Source organism: Sminthopsis crassicaudata, chromosome 6, assembly GCF_048593235.1.
Source record: "Sminthopsis crassicaudata isolate SCR6 chromosome 6, ASM4859323v1, whole genome shotgun sequence".
Taxonomy (NCBI): domain Eukaryota; kingdom Metazoa; phylum Chordata; class Mammalia; order Dasyuromorphia; family Dasyuridae; genus Sminthopsis; species Sminthopsis crassicaudata.
Genome location: NC_133622.1, coordinates 203611215 through 203637621, shown reverse-complemented (window position 1 = coordinate 203637621; position 26407 = coordinate 203611215). Strand labels below are relative to the sequence as shown.

At 34.3% G+C, this 26407-nt stretch overlaps 1 protein-coding gene across 12 annotated transcripts in view; it reads left to right on the top strand.

The window, feature by feature from the left end:
* Positions 1-26407, top strand: part of STK33 (serine/threonine kinase 33) — a 264638-nt gene that overhangs the window by 23313 nt on the left and 214918 nt on the right. For 4 of the 12 annotated variants that reach the window (XM_074275722.1, XM_074275715.1, XM_074275719.1 and 1 more), the window contains exon 1: positions 26175-26329. The exons of the other annotated variants lie outside the window; for them this stretch is intronic. The gene's annotated coding sequence lies outside the window, so the exon portion shown is untranslated. Of the gene's footprint in view, positions 1-26174; positions 26330-26407 lie in introns of those variants that run through there. 12 annotated transcript variants of the gene reach the window in all.

Below are 26407 nucleotides of genomic sequence, written 5' to 3'. Positions count from 1 at the left end.
TGAATAGAAAGCCCCCATATACTATGTTTTTAACAGACCATCAAGTCTCTGATGATTGCCATTCATAGGAAACCCATTTCCTTGGAGACAGACAGCTTTGGTACATCCCTAATGATTAAAAAAATTTTTTTTCAGACCTAAAATGCTCTTTTTGCAGCTCATTTTTTCTTTAGATCTTTCTGTTGAGACCAAGTGGAACAAATTGAATCTTTTCATATGATAATCTTTAAGATAGCATTTATCACTCTTAAGTGTCCAGAAAGCTGAAAATCTTCAGTTCTTTTAACTGACACTCAAGTGACCATCTATCTATTCAACCATCCATGAATCTATCTATTCATACTTTATTTTTTTTTCAACATTTCTTAAGTGTCTACTATGTGCTAGGCATTGTAGTAGGGAATTCAAAGATAAATTAAAATAGTCCTTGCCCTCAATGGGCCTATATTCTACTGAAATTTTGTGTATTCATGGAGTAATATCTATACAAATAAGTAAATTCAAAATACATGCAAAGGAGTTATTATTTTTTTAGGGGGGAGGGCTCTAATGAATAGTGGAATTAGGAAAGGTTTCTCATAGGACTTGGTACTTGAGCTGAATCTTAAAGGAAACTAGGAATTCAGGAATATTAGCAGAATCATTTAGTTTCTAAGAAATATTTTAGGGATTCCAGAAAGTGAAAAGTGTTTCAAATTGTTATTTAACTGAATTAGTCCATTTCCTCCCAATAAATCTAATGAGCATTAGATTTAATAAGAAACTAATTATCTCACAAATCCCTACTGTTTTATTGACCTGAAATTGTTTTATGTTAGAAGGGTTTATATCATGAGCAAAATTAATCAATATGTCATTCCCATATATAATAAACTAATTATCTTTTCTAAGACCTATTGGCAAGTTAAATTTAAACAAGGATGCTATATTATCTAGGAAATATAGAAGAAAATATTTCTAATATATGTGGATAGAGAATTTTATAAATTCAGAGATCCTTTACTATATTCTTTTTGTTTTTGTGTTACATATGTAAACATACTCATTTGGAATGTAAAATCTTGATTGATATTACTTATCTGTTATATGGGATCTGGGCATTTAGACTTTCAAAAAATCATTTTGGGTGGTGTCTCAGAATAGCCTGAAAGAAAATTCTCATCCTCTAACCATCCACAACCATGTTGTTGTTTTGGTAATTTAAAGTTATACTCAGTTATATTTTCGTTATCACAATGAAATGTTGCTCTGAAATGACATATAGAGGACCTGCTGTGAAAGAATCAATTTGCAATCAGCAAACACAAGATGTTTGAAACTCCATTTAGTACAGTTGAATTCTCTCAAATTCTTTCCCTCTTAAGGGACCTAAATATTTTTAGCATCTGTCTAAGAATCTCTCGTAAGCCCTGAAGATAATAGTATGACTGACCTCTTGGGTGGAGTGTATGGTTTTCTATGATTACAATTTTTAGTGATTTTTGTATTCATTTCCCTTTCAATGGTCTTCAGATTGATTTGGACTAGTGCTAGTGCTGTGGTGTTTATGTGTTCAAGATAATAGGATTTCATTTTCTTAATGTTGATTTTAATTAATATAAATACCATCAGTGACAAATTTTTAAAACAACATATATTATTCATAGGATTTAGAGCTATAAGGGAATTCACGTTCCTAAACTTGTATATTTAATTTCACATGTGCTTATTTATTTGTTTACTTTCACTTTTCATTTTGATACAGAAAACATCTGTGTAAATTTCTTTTTTAATAAATTCATGAATCTTAGATTTGGAAAGGACCTCAGAGGTGATATAACCCAACTTCACATCAAATTCAAGCATCACAAAATTTAAAGCTAGAAGGGATCTTGGAGATCTACTTCTCTTAATTTATTAGTTAATAAATCAGTCAATAAACATTTAAGCAACTGTTATATGCCAAGCATAAGAAAACATGCTCCCAAAGCCACCCTTTTATAATCTACTTGACCAAAGAATCATCTAACCTCTGAACACTTTTCAATGACAAGAAACTCACTATGAAGTCACCCATTCTCTATGAAAATGATGTTTTTTATTATATAATTAGCTGAAGTCTACTTTTCTGTAATTTTTACTCCTTTATCCTGATTTTGTACTTTGGAGCAACACATAATATGCCTAATTGCATACTTTCATGGCAACTTTTCATATTTAAAGAAAGCAATCAGGTATGACTTTGGCAAATCTCCATCCCATTGGGCCTTAGTTTTCTTTTCTGTTGGACTAGGCAAACGGTCTCTAAAGTCTCTTCTAGCTTTAAATCTTTTATTCTTTGTCTTCCCTAAGTTTTCTCTAGTCTAAATATCCCTAGTTCTTTCAGCACTTTCTTTTTTTTAAAAATAATTTTTATTATATATTTTTTTATAATATTATCCCTTGTATTCATTTTTCCAAATTATCCCCCCTCCCTCTACTCCCTCTCCCCGATGACAGGCAATCCCATACATTTTACATGTGTTACAATATAACCTAGATACAATACATGTGTGTAAATATCATTTTCTTGTTGCACAATAAGCATTAGATTCCGAAGGTACATGTAACCTGGGTAGATAGACATTAGTGCTAACAATTTACATTCACTTCCCAGTGTTCCATCTCTGGGTGTAGTTATTTCTGTCCATCATTGATCAACTGGAAGTGAGTTGGATCTTCTTTATGTTGAAGATTTCCACTACCATCAGAATACATCCTCATACAGTATTTTGTTGAGGGGTACAGTGATCTTCTGGTTCTGCTCATTTCACTCAGCATCAGTTGATGTAAGTCTCTCCAGGCCTCTCTGTATTCCTCCTGCTGGTCATTTCTTACAGAGCAATAATATTCCATAACCTTCATATACCATAATTTACCCAACCATTCTCCAATTGATGGACATCCATTCATCTTCCAGTTTCTAGCTACAACAAAAAGAGCAGCCACAAACATTTTGGCACATATATGTCTCTTTCCGCTCTTTAGTATTTCTTTGGGATATAAGCCCAGTAGTAGCGCTGCTGGGTCAAAGGGTATGCACAGTTTGATAACTTTTTGGGCATAGTTCCAAATTGCTCTCCAGAATGGCTGGATTCTTTCACAACTCCACCAACAATGTATCAGTGTCCCAGTTTTCCCACATCCCCTCCAACATTCATCATTATTGGTTCCTGTCATCTTAGCCAATCTGACAGGTGTGTAGTGGTATCTCAGAGTTGTCTTAATTTGCATTTCTCTGATCAGTAGTGATTTGGAACACTCTTTCATGTGAGTGGATATAGTTTCAATTTCTCCCTCTGAGAATTGTCTGTTCATATCCTTTGACCATTTATCAATTGGAGAATGGTTTGGTTTCCTATAAATCAGGGTCAGTTCTCTATATATTTTGGAAATGAGACCTTTGTCAGAACCTTTGCTTTTAAAAATATTTTCCCAATTTGTTACTTCCCTTCTAATCTTGTTTGCATTAGTATTGTTTGTACAGAAACTTTTTAGTTTGATGTAATCAAAATCTTCTATTTTGTGATCAATAATGATCTCTAGTTCTCCTCTGGTCATAAATTCCTTCCTCCTCCACAGGTCTGAGAGGTAGACTATCCTCTGTTCCTCTAATCTATTTATGATCTCATTCTTTATGCCTAAATCATGGACCCATTTTGATCTTATCTTGGTATATGGTGTTAAGTGTGGATCCATATCTAATTTCTGCCATATTAATTTCCAGTTTTCCCAACAGTTTTTTCCAAATAATGAATTTTTATCCCTAATGTTGGTATCTTTGGGTTTGTCAAAGATTAGATTGCTATAGATGTACCTTTTTTTTGTCCTTTGTATCTAATCTGTTCCACTGATCTACCGGTCTATTTCTTAGCCAATACCAAATGGTTTTGGTGACTGCTGCTATATAATATAGCTTTAGATCAGGTACACTTAGACCACCTTCCTCTGAGTTTTTTTTTCATTAGTTCCCTTGCAATTCTCGACCTTTTATTCTTCCATATGAATTTTGTTGTTATTTTTTCTAGGTCATTGAAATAGTTTCTTGGGAGTCTGATTGGTATAGCACTAAATAAATAGATTAGTTTGGGGAGTATTGTCATCTTTATTATATTCGCTCGGCCTATCCAAGAGCACTGAATGTCTTTCCAATTATTTAAATCTGACTTTATTTTTGTGGCAAGTGTTTTGTAATTTTTCTCATATAATTCCTGACTTTTCTTTGGTAGATGGATTCCCAAATACTTTATACTCTCAACATTTGTTTGGAATGGAATTTCTCTTTGTATCTCTTGCTGTTGCATTTTGTTAGTGATATATAAAAATGCTGAGGATTTATGTGGATTTATTTTGTATCCTGCCACTTTGCTGAAATTTTGAATTATTTCTAGTAGCTTTTTAGCAGAGTCTTTGGGGTTCTCTAAGTATACCATCATGTCATCAGCACTTTCTTTAAGTGTCCAGAACTGAGTACACTCTTTGTCCTTTGTTTCTGAAGAGGACCAATGACATTAAGAAGGTGATATCTTGACTTGCAAGTCAATTGGATTTAAGTGAGGCAGTCGAAAGTCATCAATCTCCTCCAGTGTCTTTGAAGTCCAGTGGTAAGACACTGGTTAAGAAGACTGGTGATGACCTCAGATGCAGTGAGATACCTTTATTTATTAAACTGTCTTCCCTAAATTTTAGGCCTATTCATGATCATCTGACCACCTTTTTTAGACACTATGATTTTATTTGTATGGCCTTAGATTATGTTAATCTTTTTGAGTATCCCTATGTTGTTATTCTCTTGGCTTGTATTAAATTAATTCATCTACATCTTCTCAAATGAAAATCCTATTAATTTATTTTTTATTTTAATAGTAGTTTATTTTTCCAAATACATTCAAAATCTTGTGTTCCAAATTTTTCTCTCTCTCCTCCACCTTTTCTTTCCTCAAGACAGTAAGCAATCCAATATAGGTCAAATGCATGCAATTCTTTTAAACATAATTCCATATTTGTTATGCTGCACACACACACACAAACAGATCAAAAAGGAAAAAAAAAACAAGAAAGGCAAAAAAGCAAATAAACTACAACAATAAAAGGTGAAAATCCTATGCTTTGATCCACCTTCAGTCTTCATAGTTCTCTGGATGTGGATGGCACTTTTCATCACAAATCTATCGGAATTGACTTGTAAATTCATTTCTGTATTTATGCTGTTATTTTTTAAAATTCAAATCCAGAACTTTATGTTTTGGCTCTTTGCCATGTCTATCTACTTTCAATCCTGAGTTTTGTCTTTTACTATAATAAATGATGGGTTTTTCTCTTTGTATTGACTTCTGTTTCATTCAAGTAGTTGTTAAAAATGGTGAACTTGCCCGGGCTGATAGGAAAAGATAGAGGTCACTTTGTAGGTTAATCTTGATTTAATTGCTAGTCTTTGAGTCATCTTAGTTAGCAGATTATGAATTCCTTAACTATTTAGTGATATGGCCCACCTTTCTCCATCACATCCTCTCATGAAAGTCTTCATAAAATATAATTTTAAACTTGGAGGAGTCTTAAATATTTTAGTTCAATCCATTAGTTTTCAAGTAATGTAACAGAAGTCAGGTGACTTACATGGGTAGTAAATGGCAGAGTTGTAAGTTAGATCCAAGTCCTCTGACTCTAAGCCAGAGCTATTTCCACTGTACTACCTGGCTTCTCCCAATCAAATGCTTAGCTCCAGTTTGTTTTACCATTTTCTATTAGATTAGGAAATCTACTGAAAAAAAGGGAATGAGAATAATTTGATATGACTTATTAGTAAATCTGTGCTGGCTCACAGTAATTGCTTTCTAAATTCTCACAAATCACTTGTACAGAAATCTACAGTTTTCTATTGTTTTTCTGACTGTAGACTATAGAAGACAATTTATCTTCTTCCCTTCCCCTTGAGTTCCCTCCATCCCACCCCAAGAATAATTGGATGATATTTGTGTTTGTTCTAATCCTGTTCTTCTATTATCTTCTTAGGTGTTCTTTTAGGAAATCAATTAATTTCCTCATATTGCATTTTCCCTTATATATAAGTTAAGGGTGATGGATTAGTTTAGGAATACTTAGGTGGTACAATGAAGTCAGGAAGACTCATCTTTTCTGAATTTAAATCTTGCCTCTGACACTTGATAACCATGTGACTTGGGGCAAACTACTTAACTATGCTTGTCTTAGAAAAATGAGCTGGAGAAGGAAATAGCAAACCACTCCAGTATCTTTGACAAGAAAACCACAGGTGGAATGGGTCACTATTGAACAAGAAGAAAAAATATTGTAAGGTAATAGAATTATTAGGCATCAACTACAATTGAAATTTCTGAGGAATCACAACCAAGATCCAGCTTTCCAGAGAAATCTGACTTTTTTTTTCAGCTTTTCAAATTTAGCTGGCAATATCTGGAAATAGCTGTATTAATTATACCCAATGCTAAAAGTTATTAATAAGTCATTCCTTTGCAGTTTATTATCTCCGTTTTACAGACTGACTTTTTCAATAAGATTTACTTAATTAGATCAAATGTTTCTTTTCTAAAATGCTTAACATGCCCAATTGCTACAATCTTCAAGGAAACTAAACAGCCTTAATTACATCTGGAATTCTGATTCCATTTGATGTGGCAGAGATGTGATGAAAGTTGTCAGTTTTAAGGGATATGACTATCACATATGTAATTAAGCTTATTGCCAGTACTTAAAACTTGTATTTATCTTACAGCTTAATTAACTCTGTTGCTAAGTCAGATATGTTGGTCTTGAAAAGTTAATGCCTATTTCATAATGAACATGCTGAGAAAATTCTTCTTTATATTTTTTACTCCTTCTCTCCCCCTTTCTATTTGACATTGAATGCTATTGATTAATAGTTTCTGCCTGTCCAGCTTCTATTTTCATAGTACATGTCACCTGTCATACACACATGAATGAGTTGAAAGTATTTTAAGAAAAGCCACTCTAATGTAGAATTACTTTTTTTTTTTTTGGAGCGTGGGCAGATACCCTTAAAATTCTCTGGCAGACTATTAGCTGCCAGAGTCCTTAGTAGCTTGTGGGTAAAAGCAGTCATTTGTGGAATATTTTGCTCTGTTCTGGACAAAAAAGACCCTGACAACCAAAGTCCAGGTTCTGAAAATTGTGTCATGTGAAGAATGATTAAAATGAACTGGGGCTATTTTAAGAGAACACTTAGGGAAGACAAATTAGTTGGCTTTAAGTATCTGAAGGACTTTTGGATAGAAGAAGAAATAGACTTACTTGTGTCTAGGACTAAAGAGTAGAAGATAAAGGAAGACAGATTTTAGTTCAATTGTTAAAGAGGAACTTTCTAGCTGTCCAATAATGGTATAAATTGTAGTGAGCATCTCGTCATCAGAAATGCTCAAGTGGATTTTAAGTTAAAGCTATTAGTAATATTTTGAAGAATATTTCTAATGAGAGGAAATCTGAGTTAGATCTCCAAAATCTAAAATTTCTGTTGTTAAGATAATGCCATATAGTAGCAGGGGGAATCCATTTGTAATTTGAAAATCAACATTACAGTCCCAAGACTGTCAGCTAATAGAACTAGATGGTTAATTGTGGAAAAATCATTTACTTGTTTTAAGCATTAAAACATTTCTTACCAGAAAATGGGGATAAGGACATTTACATGACCCACCTCCCAAGGAGTTAGTGAGGTGAATGTATTTACTTTTACCAATATGAGAAATGTGAGGTCTTCTAATCACGATGTCTCTCTTGTCATCAATGTGAAGAATACTGTAATAACTTCACAATTATTTATTCTGTGGAGCCTGTGATAAGTAGATTCTAAGGCATTTGGTTTAGCTTTGAAATCCATCATGTGATTTGTCTTTGAATGGTTTTGCCTTCTTAGTCATGTTTGACTCAGGCATATTTTTAAATTAGTTTATAATATATTAGCACACAGCAGCTGATGGATAGTATGAAATTGCCTAGAAGATAATAGGTAGCTGGAACAAACAGGCTGAAATTAAACATTAATTTTAATAATCCACTAAGTAGATATTTATATATACATAGTTGGATATTTATTCTTGATGTTGGAAAATGCTATGTTTTATCATGTTAAACTATATTTATGATACTAAATCATATGGCCATTTGTTAAGAAGATCTTTAGGTCTTATCTAGTAATGTACCTTTATTGTGAAGGATTTATAACATTGATTTTTGAATATAGTTAAGTAAAATTTCTGAAATATTCAGTAGATTAAGGCAAACAGACTTGCCCAGGTTTACATAGCTAGTAAGTGTCAGAAGCTAAGTTTGAACTCAGATCTTCCTTATTTCAAGCCCATTGCTCTTAACCACTGAGTCATCCAGCTGTTCCTGGTATCATTATAATTCATTGCAGTTTTTGACCCAGAGTAATAAACTTTCTTTGACTTTAAAATGAAATCCATCTTTTTCTTCTAAATGAGAATGGGAAAGGCTTCTAGTAGAAAGTAGGACTTTTACTGGTAACTTGAAGGTAGCCATGGAGGCCATGGTCTAGAAGAAATGATGAGGGAGAGCATCTTAGCTATGGGAGACAGCCAGAAAAAAGTACCTGGAGTAGGAAGATGGAATTTCTTGTTTGAGGAACAGCAAGGAGTTCTGTGTCATTGGAACTTATATTATCTTTTTTTTTTTTTTTTTTTTTTATTATATATATATATATTTTATAATATTATCCCTTGTATTCATTTTTCCAAATTACCCCCCCTCCCTCTATTCCCTCCCCCCGACGACAGGCAATACCATACATTTTACATGTGTTACAATATAATCTAGGTACAATACATGTGTGCGAATATCATTTTCTTGTTGCACAATAAACATTAGAATCCGAAGGTACATGCAACCTGGGCAGACAGATATTAGTGCTAACAATTTTCATTCCCCTCCCAGTGTTTCTTCTCTGGGTGTAGCTACCTCTGTCCATCATTGATCAACTGGAAGTGAGTTGGTTTTTCTTTATGTTGAAGATTTCCACTTCCATCAGAATACATCCCCATACAGTATTGTTGTTGAAGTGTACAGTGATCTTCTGGTTCTGCTCATTTCACTCAGCATCAGTTGATTTAAGTCTCTCCAGGCCTCTCTATATTCCTCCTGCTGGTCATTTCTTATCGAGCAATAATATTCCATAACCTTCATATACCACAATTTACCCAACCATTCTCCAACTGATGGACATCCATTCATCTTCCAGTTTCTAGCTACAACAAAAAGAGCTGCCACAAACATTTTGGCACATATATGTCTCTTTCCGCTCTTTAGTATTTCTTTGGGATATAATCCCAGTAGTAGCGCTGCTGGGTCAAAGGGTATGCACAGTTTGATAACTTTTTGGGCATAATTCCAGATTGCTCTCCAGAATGGCTGGATTCTTTCACAACTCCACCAGCAATGTATTAGTGTCCCAATTTCCCCACATCCCCTCCAACATTTGTCATTATTTGTTCCTGTCATCTTAGCCAATCTGACAGGTGTGTAGTGGTATCTCAGAGTGGTCTTAATTTGCATTTCTCTGATCAGTAGTGATTTGGAACACTCTTTCATGTGAGTGGATATAGTTTCAATTTCTTCATCTGAGAATTGTCTGTTCATATCCTTTGACCATTTATCAATTGGAGAATGGTTCGGTTTCTTATAAATTATGGTCAGTTCTCTATATATTTTGGAAATGAGACCTTTGTCAGAACCTTTGTTTTTAAAAATATTTTCCCAATTTGTTACTTCCCTTCTAATCTTGTTTGCATTAGTATTATTTGTACAGAAACTTTTTAGTTTGATGTAATCAAAATCTTCTATTTTGTGATCAATAATGATCTCTAGTTCTCCTCTGGTCATAAATTCCTTCCTCCTCCACAAGTCTGAGAGGTAGATTATCCTCTGTTCCTCTAATCTATTTATTATCTCCCTCTTTATGCCTAAATCATGGACCCATTTTGATCTTATCTTGGTATATGGTGTTAAGTGTGGATCCATATCTAATTTCTGCCATACTAATTTCCAGTTTTCCCAACAGTTTTTTCCGAATAATGAATTTTTATCCCTAATGTTGGAATCTTTGGGTTTGTCAAAGATTAGATTGCTATAGATGTACCCTTTTTTGTCCTTTGTATCTAATCTGTTCCACTGATCTACCGGTCTATTTCGTAGCCAATACCAAATGGTTTTGGTGACTGCTGCTATATAATATAGCTTTAGATCAGGTACACTTAGACCACCTTCCTCTGAGTTTTTTTTTTCATTAGTTCCCTTGCAATTCTTGACCTTTTATTCTTCCATATGAATTTTGTTGTTATTTTTTCTAGGTCATTAAAATAGTTTCTTGGGAGTCTGATTGGTATAGCACTAAATAAATAGATTAGTTTGGGGAGTATTGTCATCTTTATTATATTCGCTCGGCCTATCCAAGAGCACTGAATGTCTTTCCAATTATTTAAATCTGATTTTATTTTTGTGGCAAGTGTTTTGTAATTTTTCTCATATAATTCCTGACTTTTCTTTGGTAGATGGATTCCCAAATATTTTATACTCTCAGCATTTGTTTGGAATGGAATTTCTCTTTGTATCTCTTGCTGTTGCATTTTGTTAGTGATATATAAAAATGCCGAGGATTTATGTGGATTTATTTTGTATCCTGCCACTTTGCTGAAATTTTGAATTATTTCTAGTAGCTTTTTAGCAGAGTCTTTGGGGTTCTCTAAGTATACCATCATGTCATCTGCAAAAAGTGATAGTTTAATTTCCTCATTTCCTACTCTAATTCCTTGAATCTCTTTCTCGGCTCTTATTGCCGAGGCTAGCGTTTCTAGTACTATATTGAATAGTAATGGTGATAGTGGGCAAACTTGTTTCACTCCTGATCTTACTGGGAAAGGTTGCAGTTTATTTCTATTGCATATTATGCTTACTGACGGTCTTAAATATATACTCCTGATTATTCTAAGGAATAATCCATTTATTCCTATACTCTCAAGAGTTTTTAGTAGGAATGGATGTTGGATTTTGTCAAATGCTTTTTCTGCATCTATTGAGATGATCATATGGTTCTTATTAATTTGATTATTAATATGGTCAATTATATTAATAGTTTTCCTAATATTAAACCAGCCCTGCATTCCTGGAATAAATCCTACTTGATCATAGTGTATTATCTTGGAGATGATTTTCTGAAGTCTTTTTGCTAATATCTTATTTAAGATTTTAGCATCAATATTCATTAAGGAGATTGGTCTATAATTTTCTTTCTCATTTTTTGCTCTACCTGGTTTAGGTAGCAGTACCATGTCTGTGTCATAAAAGGAGTTTGGTAGGACTCCTTCATCCCCTATTTTTTCAAATAATTTATATAACATTGGGGCTAATTGTTCTTTAAATGTTTGGTAGAATTCACATGTGAATCCATCTGGCCCTGGGGATTTTTTCCTGGGGAGTTGATTAATAGCTTGTTCTATTTCTTTTTCTGAAATGGGACTATTTAAGCAATTTATCTCCTCCTCTGTTAATCTAGGGAGCCTATATTTTTGGAGAAAGTCATCCATTTCACTTAAGTTATCAAATTTATTGGCATAAAGTTGGGCAAAGTAACTCCTTATTATTTCTCTAATTTCCTCTTCATTGGTGGAAAGATCCCCCTTTTCATTTGTAAGACTATCAATTTGATTTTCCTCTTTCTTTTTTTTTGATCAAATTTACCAAAGGTTTATCTATTTTATTGGCTTTTTCATAAAACCAACTCTTGGTTTTATTTATTAATTCAATAGTTTTTTTACTTTCAATTTTATTGATTTCTCCTTTTAATTTTTGTATTTCAAGTTTAATTTTTGGTTGGGGGTTTATAATTTGGTCTTTTTCTAGCCTTTTAAGTTGTAAGCCCAATTCGTTAATCTTCTCTTTCTCAATTTTCTTCAAATAAGCCTCTAAAGATATAAAATTTCCCCTTATTACTGCTTTAGCTGCATCCCAAAGATTTTGATATGATGTCTCATCATTATCATTATCTTGGGTGAAATTGTTAATTGTTTCTATAATTTGCTCTTTCACCCAGTCATTCTTTAAGATGAGATTATTCAGTTTCCAATTACTTTTTGGTCTATTTACCCCTAACTTTTTACTGAATGTAGCTTTTATTGCATTGTGATCTGAGAAGAAGGCATTTATTATTTCTGCCTTCCTACATTTAATTTTGAGATCTTTATGTCCTAATATATGGTCAATTTTTGTATAGGATCCATGAACTGCTGAGAAGAAAGTATATTCCTTTCTATTGCCATTCAGTTTTCTCCAAAGGTCTATCATACCTAGTTTTTCTAATGTTCTATTTACTTTTTTAATTTCTTTCTTGTTTGTTTTGTGGTTTGATTTGTCTAAATCTGAGAGTGCAAGGTTGAGATCTCCCACTATTATAGTTTTACTGGAACTTATATTATCTGAATGGGTATAAGAAACTTTGAAAGATGGGAGGGAGAAGGTTATGAAGATTTTAAGTACTATAAGATTTTATATTTGATACTGGAGATGAGAGGAAGTTTATTGAGTAGGGGAGTGGATATGGTCATACTTGTGCTTTAGGAATATCACTTTGAGAATTGAATGAGAAAAGAAATTGGTGATAGGGATACTAGTCAATAGGACTATTGCAATAGTACAGTCAGAGCAAATGAGGACCTGCATCAGGGTAGTGGCAATGTCAGGGGAGAGAACGAGAAGTATGTGAGGTATTATGAAGGTAAAACTAATAGGCTTTGGCAAAAGACTAAATATAGATGAGTGAGAAAGAATAAGGAATCAAAGAAGACCCCTAGGTTTTGAGCCTGAGTGACTAGGAGCATGGTGATGTCCTCAGCAGTAATAGAGAAGTTAGGAAAAGGGGATGATTTTTGGGGAAAGATATGAATTCTGTTTTGGGCATGTTGAGTTGAAGAAGTATACAGAACATCCAAATCAAAATGTCCAATTGGAGACAGCAGACTGGAGATCAGCAGAGAGGTAAGTGCTGATGACTTCATTTGAGAATATTTAATACAAAGAAGACAATTGAATCCTGGGAACTACTGAGATCATCAAGTAAAAAATAGAGGGAGAAGAGAGGAGGGTCTGGGATAGAATCTTGTGGGGTACTCAAGGTTAGAGGCTGGGACCCAGATGAAGAATCAGAAGATTGAGGAGTGATCAGATAGGTAAAAGGACAAAGATAAAACAAAGTCATAAAAACTTTGAGAGAAGAGAGTATTAAGAAGAGGTTGATTGACAGTATTAAGGTCTGGAGAAAAGTTAAGAGGAATAAGGATGGAAAAAAGTTATTAGATTGTAATTAAGAGTTTGTTAGTAACTTTGGAGAGTGCAGTTTTGGTTGAATAATAAGTTGGAAGCCAGATTGTAGAAAATTAAGAAGAGAGTGAAGGAAAAGGAAGGATTCCTTGATTTACCTTGATTTCTTCAGTTATTTCTCAACTGGTAGGCACCTTGATAGTTTACAGTTCTTTGTTAATGACAAAAAGAGCTGCTGTAAGTATTTTTCTTCATTTAAGACATTTTCCTATATGTTTAATCTGTTTGGAGGTATAGTAATATTTTAAAAGAAAAAAAGTAGATTCCCTCAGAATAATAAAGAAAAATTAAAAGTATGCTTCAATCTGCATTGAGTCCATTTTTTTCTCTCTTTGGAGGTAGCTAGCATTTTTCATCATAAATCTTTGGATTTTTATTGGTATTGCTGAGATTATCTAAGCCACATATAGTTATACAATGTTGCTATTATTGAGTTCTCCTGGTTCTGATCATTCCACTTTGCAACAGTTCATTTATGTCTTTCCAGATTTTCGTTTCTTAAAGCATGATAATATTCTGTTATAATCATGCACTAACATTTGTTCAGCCAGTCCCCAATTAATGGGTATCCCCTCAATTTCTAATTTCTTGCCACCTAAAAAAAGCTGCTATAAATATTTTTATGTCTATAGGACTTTTCCTTTTTAAAAAAAATCTCCTTAAGAATATAAGTGTTATTTCTGGATTAAAGGATATATACAATTTTATAGATTTTTGGGCATAGTTCTGAATTGCTCTCCAGAATGGTTGGATCAGTTCACAACTTCACCTATTATGCATTAGTTTCCCTGTTTTTCCATCTTCCCTCTAACAGTTGTAATTTTTCTTTTCTGTCATGTTAGCATATCTGATAGGGATGAGGTACAATATCAGTTAGTTTTGAAAATTTTGGCTTTGTAATATGTTTTGAGTTCTGGTAGCACCCTTTCCCCAAAAATGTATGCTCAGTTTGTTCATTATATGCCTTGATATTATTAAACCTTCATTCCTCTAATTTATTTATTTATTATTATTTATTTTTATTAAGCTTTTGTCCAATTCTATAAATATCTCTTTGGCAATTTCATTGGTATAAAACTAAATATGTAGAACAATGTGGGTATTATTACTGCCTCTAGCTGAAAGGACAAACCTCAGGAAAGCAATGACAATGAAAATGAATGTTCTGAATTAAGAAAATAGTGGGGGAACCAAAATTTGGGTTTCTGGAGCAGGGCTAAAGATAAAGAACTTATGAGCTTTGGGCCAGAGATGGGAGTACATTAATACAGGTTGAAAAGAATTTACTTGCCTAAGAATTGAAGAACTTATCAAAAGACTTTAAATTTAGGAGGAAGGGAAGGGAGAAAACATCTTCTTCACACACTGCTAAACCTACAAGGAGTAAAATAGGAAGACAAAGCAAGGAGAAGTGCCCCATAATGCATTAATCCCCATTACTTCAAATATATGCATAGAAATGCTGAGTATGCATTTTATTTCTGCGTTCTCTCTCAAATGGAGAGATCTTTAGATTGAGAAATATAAAACAAAAATATCTGATGAGGATTTTTAATCCAAAGATAATGAATGAAATAGACAACATCTGGCTGTCTTGTATGACTTCAAGATTAGGCAAAATATATCTTAGGCTATTAAGAGAAGTTGGAGATTCAATTGCTGAGTTACATGCTGATGATCTTTGAAAGATTTTGTCAGACCCAAGAGATATCACAAGACTGAGAATGGTATATGCTCTCCCCGTATTCTGAAAAAAAGGAAGAGGGTAGAGTTTTGCAGCTCTAGATTGTAAGACTGACTTTTATTTTTTGCAAAATTCTAAAATGTTTTATTAAGATGATGTTTGTGAGCATATAGAATGGGAAGGAATAATCACTAAAAATCATCAAGACTTCATTAAGATTAGGTTACACCAGATTATCCTCACCTACTTTTTTTTTTAATAGACTAATCAGACTGGTAGATCAAGGGAATGTGATAAATAAATTTCTCTTCATTTTCAGAAAAGTATCTGACAGTGTTTCATGCTGCATTCCATTTTATGATGGAGAGATATGGTCTGTGTGGTAATAGAGAATGGCACCAAGGGTTGCCCCTTAGTTAGCCTTCATAATCCCTTCCTATTCTAAAACTCTCTGTACCTTGCCCAAGGTTGTACTTCCAATATCCATTCTTTGAAGGTCTTCATGTTGAATTTGGTGATACTATGAAGAGGATTCCCTATTCAGATGAATATTGATGTAAATAATGTATATTACAACTTATTCTGCTTGACTTCTGACCCTGACTAGGAGCAAAAGATCAAAGTTGCAGAGAAGCAGATTTCAAATTGCTTTACAGAAGGACTGACTTCCTCACAGAGGTATTTCAAAGTGGAATCAGGAACTATAGAGTTTTCTATTCCTTAGAGGCCTTCAAATATAGGCTGATTGGATACTTATTAAGTTTGCCATAGAGATGATTCATATTTAGATTAGTGGGGGACTGAATGAAGTACTTTCTAACTCATTTTATTACTCTGTGTCTTGACTTAAATCAAGTTCTTACATCATAATTAGTAATAATGTGAGAATAAAAAGTACAGATATTAAAAAAGAAAATTCAACTAGGGAAATATCTCAGCTTTCAGATGAAAGAAAAAAAATAATATCAGGAAAAGTCACTTCACCCTTCCCTTGAGCTATAATACTTGTTCTTTCTGTGCTGTTTGCATTGTGTCATCTAGGAAACCGTAATACATACATAGTATGCAAAGGTTTAAAATGTCATTTCCTTAGTGATTGTGCTTGGTTCCTATAATAACAGATGATTTGGAGTTGGGAGAAATATAGAGAATTGAAACTAGTTTGATAGATGCAGTAGTGTCCATTTCATCATGGCTTGCAGTCTTATCTTTTGTGAAATTGGTATGAATGAAACATTATTGATTTTCAATTCAGTGCTGGAGATCATATATTCTGTCTGGGGATCGAAACTTTCATAATGTCTTTAAAGTATTTCTTTGGACAGGTTCTCTGATTTCCAGTGGCCTTAAAGTACAAGATTCATGACTGCTTCTCCCTTCCATGCCAAAGGAAGCTTTACTGCCTCTTTACTTGGTTGATTTGTGTCATTTTCACAGTAATATTAACCTGGCCACTAGACATTTACAACAGTTAGGCTCTGTGATACACTGGGAGGGTCTTCCTCTGAGACTTTGAGCTGTACTCATCAATATTTAATTACCTTGATGTACTTTCAGTTTTTGAAGATCCTTATATTTATAGAATACTATTGCTCATATATATATATATATATATATATATATATACATATATATATACACACAAATACGTGTATTTGCATGCATTTATAAATCCAATAAACTTTTAATAAGCCATAGAGATGATGAAATCTTAGGAACTGGAGCTGGAAAAAAACTTAAGAGATCATATAATCCAAACTCCCTCATTTATAGAAAATAGAACCAAGGTCCAGAGAGGTGATGGGATTTGTGGAACATTATAATTCTAATTCTATAATTTACAGGGTCAAAATTTGAAGAACCTAGGTCTTCTGACTTGGTCTAGTGTTTTTTCCTACACTGCCATGACACCATAGATGTTAGAAGGGTAGTTGCTCGAAGCATGAATCTTTCTTATACCATGCTTGATAGTCAATCTAGCCTCTCTTTGGCACATCTACTTGGGATCTTCCCTCTTTCACTTCTCATCCTGAGAAATCTCTCTAACCCTGTGGCCTCCATTTCTCATTGGTGAATTCTTTTTTGAAACCTCAATTTTGAAGGGGGTCCCCAGGGCAGTTATCCTTCATTTCTTTCCCAATTCTGCTTCTCTGAACTTTGCCATCATGTTCCTATACTGGTACCTCCTTGGCCCTTTCCCCTTGATCTCAGTTCCCTTTTTTATATTGTCTTTACTCATTAGAATGGAAACTCATTGACAGCAGAGATTATCCTCAGCTCAGCACAGCTCCTGACACACAATAAGCACTTAAATGATTGATTGGCCTTTTTATTAAGAATTACCTAAAATCATTTCTACATGACTTTTTATAGGCACCAAGTCTAATAAGAACAATAGCTAACATTGCTACAATGTTTTACATTTAATAAAGTGCATGAATATACATGAAAATATTATATACTGCTAAGAGTATATATAAGAAGGTATTAGATTTTGTGGCAAAAATTGTGACCACCATAGATACTGAGAAGAAAAGGAAAATCACTGAGGCTTGGGGTAGTCATGGAAGCCTTTCTCTTGTTGAGAAGGAAGTGGGATTTCAACTCTACCCTGAAGAGTGAGTAATATTTGATTATTGGAGGGTGGAGAAAGGATGGTTCTCCTCAAGGGAAGAGAACAATCTTAAGTGAAAATACAAAAACAGGAATGAATCTGATTATTCTTCTGAAATAATGAGACTAACTACATTTGATCAGAGGGATCAGGTCATTGGACTTGTCTTTTTAAGGGAGCATCATGAAGGACACAGAAAAAACAAATGCAGAGAAAAGTAGAGAGGTCCCTATTGGACACACAAAGATTTTGTTTCCTTAAAGGGAAGCTTTACAGTTCTCCATGAAGATAGCTCTCGGGAATTGGTTAAAACCACTGGTGAGCCATTCACATTTCAGTCATATGATAGATAAATTGGAATGGCTGGGGGAGGGGGACTTTTTTCAGACTTTCAGCTAGAACAAAATTCCTGAGCTAAGATGGAATGGCATTATTGGCAAATACTCTCATGATAACTCATATTTTCTATAATGCTTTAATATTTATGAAATGCTTTCTTCATAATAACAATGGGAGAGATAGGCAGTACAAACATTATCCCCATTTTATAGCTGGATAAACTGAAATCAAGAGAGGATAAATAATTTCCCTATGTTAATATATCTGATGTCATAGCTGGCCTTTGAACCCAAGTTTGCTAATCTTAATCCTATGCTTTTTCAATTATACCACATTGGCAAACTTAAATATACGGAAGTAAATCTGATAGGCTAAATAAATAAAGTTGTGTTCTTGAAATGGAGATTAGGGTATTCTTTATAGATGAAGTATACCTGAATGGGAAAAACCCATTTCCTGGAATTCCAATTCAGCAAATACTTATCAAGTGTCAGCATATATTTATTAACTATGAGCAGAGTCCTAATGTTAGGTTTTACAGGTTCAAAGATGACAGGTATCACAGTTCAGGGCCTCATGTAGCTTTCAGTTTGTAATATTATCAGCAGGATTAAGAAAATCAAGAGGGAAGGACAGGGTTTGGAAAAATAATTAGATCAATAAACAGTTTAGGAACCAGACATGTTAAAATCAGGAACTATCCTCAAGGCTATGCTGCTTATATAAGTTAACATTTTGTTAGATTTCTCATACATTAAATAATAGATTCATAAAAGCTCCATAAGACAGCCACAGTTTATGAAATGTAGGTTAAGACCTGGTTTACTCTGCCATCATGGTGGTACAAAAATGACTGGCTCATTAATCAAGATTCCTTGTGCATCTTTGTTGATATTCTCTTTGCCTCTTCTATGTCTCAGTCATGAGCTATAAAATGTATATTTAATGAACCCTGGGGTGCAGAACAAAGTCATTTTGATGAAAGATTTTGTATGTCATGTTAGAGTATTGCTTCTTAATTGATTTTTATTTATATTGTATTTGGAGTCCAACAACTGAATGCAAATGGCCTACATTTGTCATTATTTGATTTTATGTTCTAAGAATTATAAATTTTCTTTATTATGTTATGCAACATGAGGTTCTTATTTGCAGTGAATTGTGGGATTTAGAGGTAATTTCCAAGTTTCCAAAGTATTCTCACGTTTTGTAGAAAATAAAAAGAAATGTGAAAATGTATAAATAGTAAGTGAAAAGCTTTTTTTTTTTTTTTTGTTCTTTTGGTTCAACATTCTTCATTTAACAAATGTTTATTTAATTCCTGGCATGTAAAATGTGGGGCACCTAGATGGTTGAGTGGCCAGAACAATGATCCCAAAGTCAGGAAGACTTGAGTTCAAATATAGCCTTTGACACTTACTAGATATGTGACCCTGGACAATCACTTATCCCTGTTTTCCTCATTTCTTCATGCGCAAAATGAGCCAGGGAAGGAAATAACAAACCACTCCAGAATCTTTGCCATATAGGGTCACAGAGAGTCAGATATGAATGAAATGACTCAATCCTTACTATAATGTAAAATACACTGTGTCAGGAATTGGTGATGCAAAGATAAACAATATTTTCTGTTGTCTGTGCGTTTACAGATTAAAAAGAGGAAGTAACACTTGCATATAGGTGTATAAAAGACAGAGATTTGGAGCTGTTTGAGTGGCCAGACCCAAATAGTAATCATTGATGGTTTCATGTCACATTGAAAGGAGGCTTTTAGTTGAGTAGCCCAGAGATCTGTGCTTTGTTCTGTGCTGTTGAATATTTCTATTAATAAGTTGGATAAATACAGATGGCAAATTTTAGAGGGGAGAGAGTTCATATATTGGAAGGTTTTGAACTGAAGCTAGTTGGATGAAATTTAATAGGGATAAATATAAAGTCTTTTAGATTAAAAATTTTTTAAATTAAATTAACAAGTCGGGGCCGCTAGGTGGCGCAGTGGATAGAGCATCAGCCCTGAATTCAGGAGGACCCGAGTTCAAATTTGGTCTCAGACACTTAACACTTCCTAGCTGTGTGACCCTGGGCAAGTCACTTAACCCCAATTGTCCCATCAAAAAATAAATAAATTTAAACATCTATTTGAATTAAAAAACCAGCCCCTAAAGTCCAAGATGGAGAAGCTGTGACTAGTCAGCAATTTATCTAGAAAGATCTTGGAGTTTTAGTGGATTGTAAGCTAAAGTTGAGTCAACCAGCCAATTAAACATTAAGTACCCACTATGTACTTACCAGGCATTATGCCAAGCACCGGGGTGTGCTGGGCAGGAAAGTAATTCTAGATCATGGTAAGGGCATCCTAGCACCTAGGAATAAGGAAGTAATAGGATTTTGTGTTTTCTAGTCAGATTATATTGTAATGCTATCCCAAGTGGAATAGACTGCCTTTGGAGTGTATAGGTCCTGAGCATATCCTAGATGACTCATTATCTGGTACCCCACTTTCTTCGGGACACTCTTCCTGATCTCTTTTGCTAGTGCTCCCATATAACCTGAAAATATCTTATACATAGTGATTTTAATCTCTCCATTAAAATATGCACTTTAAGGATGGGGATTAAAAAAAAAACAAACACTTTCTTTGTATTCCCAGTTCTTAGCACAATGCTTGGCACATAATAAATGCCTAATTAATGATAGATGATGGATAGAGGGAATCTTTCATGCTTGAATTGAGCTAGATAACTATTGAGTGTCCCTACAGCTTTGAAATTCTGTGATTCTTTGATAAGGATGTTATGAAGTACTAGAGGATATGATGCAGAAGAAGTCATTTAAAGCTCCAAGAATCATAGCATTTGAGTTAGGCCTTGAAAAATAGGAATTTCAATAGCTAAATTTTGGGGAGAGTAAGACATTCTAGATACAGGGAAGAACATGAGCACGCACAGGAAAACTTAAGGGATGTATTTGGAACTGAAGGTGGAATGGGATGTTTGGTTGTGATGTAGAGTGTATGTGACGGTCTTACAAAAGTTGGGGACATATCTTGGGAGGGTCTCGAATGTCTGGCTTTCTTGGTCTTTATTTAAAAGGCAGTGGAAATATGTCTGTTTCACCGTGGGAGAACTAATTGTTAATTAAATTTTAGTGTTAATTGTTGTACCTCTTCAGAATATTTGAGGACAAAGTTGTCTTATTTCCTTTATAGACTTCTCTTGCCTAGGCTAAATGACCCTACTCTTTGCAAGCTACTTATCATATGACATGGTTCCTAGATAAAGTTACAATCCTGGTTTATATAACTGGGTTTTTCAGCATTTTTAAAAAGTGGTACTCAGAATTGAATGTAGCATTTCAAATGTGGGCTGACCAGTGTAGGAATGCAAGGATACTTATACTATAATTCATATACTACTATTAATATTTTTAAAAATTATATTGCCTTTTAAAAAGTAGTCACATTCTTGATCCATATTAAAGTTTGTAGTCAACTAACATCTTATATAAACTAAACTAAAATTTCACATGAATTGCTTCAGACCTACTTCATCCCTATCATATTCTCAGGCACTTGATTCTAAAAAAATCTAAAGGCAGGATTTATAGTAGAAGCATGCTAAGATGAAGAATAGCAGAAGGGAGGAACAATAATTCACAGAAAAAATATACAGGAAGAGAGCTATATAATATAATCCATTGCCTCAGATGTATGTACATAAATGTTCCAAGTGTGAGGATCAGGTGAGCTAGAGATCCCAATTCAAGGAGGCATATTTAGCTTATACATCATTGAGATCCAGTGGTATAGAAATCATGGCTGAACTTTAGTTTTTAGAAGGATAATCCTTATTCACAAGGATCAAGATAGATGAAAGTGAGACACGGGATAACATTTATAGTAGTAATATGTACTCATATTTAGAAATCCTGGAACTTGAGAGGAGAGAAACATGGTGGTGAGTTTGTGAATGAGGATCAATGGAGATGTTAAATAAAGTTATATCACTTTAGGTATGTACTATAGATTGTTTGGACAATATAGATCTATATTGTCCATATAGAGGATGGATTAGATGAGGAATTTGGGAAACAGACTACAAAAGTCACAGAATTCTGTGGTCACTTAGTTTTCCAACCTCTATATGAAAATAATCCCCTCTTGGGGTAGCTAGTTGTTGTAGTGGATAGAGCACCAGCCCTGAAATCATGAGGACCTGAGTTCAAATCTGATCTTAGACACTTAACACTTCCTGGCTGTGTGACCCGGGGCAAGTCCAATTGCCTCAGTCAAAAAAAAAAAAAAAAATCCCCTCTAACCTACTTGACAAGAGGTCATTTAGCCTTTGCTTCAGGAGCACCAGTGAGGATGAACCTATTCCACTTTTGGACTGCTCTGATAGGAAGTCTTATTGACATCAATTCTAATTTCTCCTCTTTTTAGTTTTCATATATTACTCATTGCTGTGACCTGTCTGATCCCCTTTTCACGTGACACTTTTTCATATACCTGACCACAATCATTATGTCCTAGCTGAGTCTATTTTTTCCCTACAAAACGATCCCCTCAATCTCCAGATTATTCAACTATGACCTGAATTTTTTTTTGTACCTAATTTTGGCTGCCTTCTTTTGGATGTTTTCCAACTCATCAGTATCCTTCTTAAACTGGAGTGTATAGAACTCAGTATTTTAGATGTTGTCTGACCTAGGCAAAGTACAGAGACTAGTAGAGATATCTCTCAACACCACTGCAAGTCACATTGGCTTTTGTTGGCTCCCAAATCATAATGCTGGATTATATTGGATCTGAATTCAACCAAAGATCTTAGGCCACAGACCTGACATAGAAATATGGCATTATAGTGATAGGGACTTTCAACTGCCTAGCCATTTGCTGGTGATCTCTCTTTGCCCAAGGCTGACTTGTTTTAATAATAATTTTATCCTTCAAAAGAATAGGATGTGATAAGTTCTAATCCTGATTTTGATCAACCAGGAGGAACTGATCACAGAAACAGAAATGCCAGAAATCTTAGGAACAAATCAAATGCCCTCTTTGTATCATGGAGCTTATAATAGAGAAGATGGACTTTTGTTGTATATTCTAAATTTTAAGAAGGGCATATTTCAAAGGATTCAGAGATAGGATGTATAAAGTTCAGTAGAATAATATTTTGAGGAGTTTGTTCCTGCAAATAGGAGACTCTCAAGAATTAAATTCTGAAGACACAAGCAGAAATAATTCCAAAAGGAATGAACAAGGATAGAGACCTGAAAAGACTGATAATGGATGCATGAGCAATTCTTTGACAAACTCAAATTTTCAAAAGGAATAAATAGAAGATGGAAGCAGTGACAATCATTTGAGAATGAATACAAAAGAGTATCATGATCTACAGATCATAATTGTATCTGCAGTGCTCAGAATGAACTGAGGTTAATAATAAATAAGAAAGACAAGGAAAATGATTTTTAAGCTATATTGGAGGCAAAATGAAAATCAAAGAAAGGGTAGGATTAGTGCTTAGAATCATGAGATCATAGTTTTAGAAATGCAAGAGACCTCAAAAACTATGAAATCTGCCCCTTCCCCTCATTTTACAGTTATGAACTTGAGGCCCAGGGAATTTAAGTGAATTGCTCAAGGTCACTGAAGCCACGTCAAGGGCAAGATTTTTTCTCAGATCTCGTGACTCCAGAATAATGGATTTTCCACTGTAGCACACTGCTTCTTCAGAGGAGGATTTAAAAAAAAGAAACAAACATTGAATTATTTCTATTTTCTCTTTCAGAGAAAATGATCTTTTGACAAAATAGTTTAACAGAATGTGGAATCCAGAGATAAATTGAGGAGAGGGTCACATATTATCTAGTTGCCCTCAATGAGCATCAGCAAGACTGACTGAATTACATTTGTTTTTGTTCATTCATTTCAATTGTATCTCACTCTTCATGACTCCATTTGGGGCTTTCTTGGCAAAGGTATTGGAGTGGTTTGCTTTTTCCTTTTCCATTGCATTTTATAGGTAAGGAAACTGTGGCAAACAAGAGTTAAGTGACTTTCTGTTTAAGAGACAGAGCTATGGAGTGTTCAAGACCATATTTGAACAAGAAGATGGATTTTCCTGACTTCAGATCTGGTGCTCTTTGCACTATGATGTCACCTAGCAATCCCAAACTATATCCTAATCTACTGTGAAAAGATGCAAATGTGGTTACTGGGCCACTGTTGGTATGATCTCTGAATAATCTTAGATATTAGGAGCAATGCCATAGTACTTAGAATGGCAAATTTGATGTATTTAACCTAAATGGAAGATGGAGTGGAGTTTATAAACTCTGAGATTAGTGAATTTGACTTCTATTCCTCATGATACTTATAATAGAACATATTATGTTCATATAATAGAACATCTAATGAAAGGAATAAATTGTTAAAAAATTTTCTCTTCTTCTATTCTGCTTTATTTATTTTGAGCACACTTCCAGTCGTCCAGTTTTAGAACTTTTTTGTTATCCTTGTCTTTCTACTCCTCTTGTCCTCCTATCATTCAGTCTGTTGTCAAGTCATCCTACAACATCTTTTGCACCTGTTCCTTTTTCTCCACTTGGTCATCCCTCCAGTTCAGGCCCTCACCACTCTCTTGTTTGAAATATTGTAATAGCTTCCTGTTTGATCTCCCTTTATCCATCCTCTCTCTTAGCAATGCATCCTCCAATACAGTTCAGATCTGGCCACATGTTGCCCCCTTGGTTAAACAGCTCCAATAATTCCGTTTACTTATAGGAGAACACATAGGCACTTTCGCATTTGCTATCTAGCTCCTAACCTGCTCAATATTATCATGTCCTCTTCCCCTTTAGATCCTACTTCATGTATTTAATAGCTAGCCTCGTGACCCTGGGCAATCATGTCACCCTTTGGGATCTAGTTCCTTCTTTGTTAAATGGAGGAGTTGGGTTAGATGCCCTTTAAGATAATTCACAGCTCTAAATTTATGATCCTGCAAGTTATATACTCTATTCCTTCTAACTGTCCTGGGACACGTTTCCTTCCTAGTCTTCATACATTTATGCATGCTTATGCTTGGGAAGTATCCCCTTTCCCCCCATTCTCTTAGATTCCCAAGTTTCTTCCCAAACTCAGTTCAGGTACCACTTTTTATATGAGTCCTTGCTGCCCTTCTCCACAGATTGGTGGCACCCCAGCCCTTTCAAAATTACTTTGTATTTTCTATTTCTGTATGTGGGTCTATGTTGTTTTACCCAGTAGAATGTAAACTGCTTGAGAGCAGAAATTGTTTTGGTTTTGTCTTTGTACCCTCAGAGATTGACACATAGTTAATAAATGCTTATTGATGGATTGAGTTATTGTAAGGAAAGTATTTTATTAAATGAAATAAAATGTGACTTATTATAAGATAATTTGTTCATTTTCATCATCCCTGCTGTTTTTGTCACTTTCATTGCCATTATTTTGTGGAGAGCTCAATTCTGAGCAGAGCCCTGGTTTTGTGGAAGCCTGTGATATAAGACAGCTTGGTATAGTGAAAAGACTTTGAATTAGAAAACCATAAATTTGAGCCCTACAACAGATGCTTACCAGCTTTGTGAAACTGGTTATGTCATTTTATTTTTCAGTGTCATCATTAATAGCAATATGGAGACGTCTTAGGGTTTGTGGGGAGACACACAATAGGCAATTAATAAATGATTATGGATTTTATTGGATATCAAAATATTACAGAAATAGAAGCTGTTATTATTTTAAGAAAGATGTGTGGACTATATTAGTATTGTTGCATACATTAAAAAAACCTGCTGAATTTGCTTTTAACTTAATCTTAGCTAATGAATTGAAGGGAATACGATTATACCAGTTATTGTTAGTGAGTTACTATATTTCTGAGTTAGGCATTGGTTTTAAAATGCTTCAGTAATAATAGTCATCTTACAGCTGAATTCATCCAGGTATCATAAAATAAAATTGAAGGTAATAGGAGTTCAGGTTTTGCTTCAGTAAGTTGGAAAGTTTTGCCTGACTGAGACCTTCTGGAATTTATTTGGTTGTGGTAGCTTAGATACCGCATTTTACAATAAGCTTCCGCATCCCTGTGAAGAAGGTGTCAGGTATCACCAACCCCCATTTTACAGCTCAGAAGATTGAGGTGCAGAGGTTAAATTGACTTGTTTGGGAACACTGCTCTCTGCTCGCTGCTCAGTGGAAGAGTGTTGGACTTGGAAGAGAGGCTTCTCCCCTCATGGGACCATTCTTAGTCTGAGAATCTCACAAAGTAAGAAGCTCATTTTATACTGTACTCTTCTGTGCTTTGTCATCTATTTTTAATCAGGCAATAAGAATGTTAGTTACT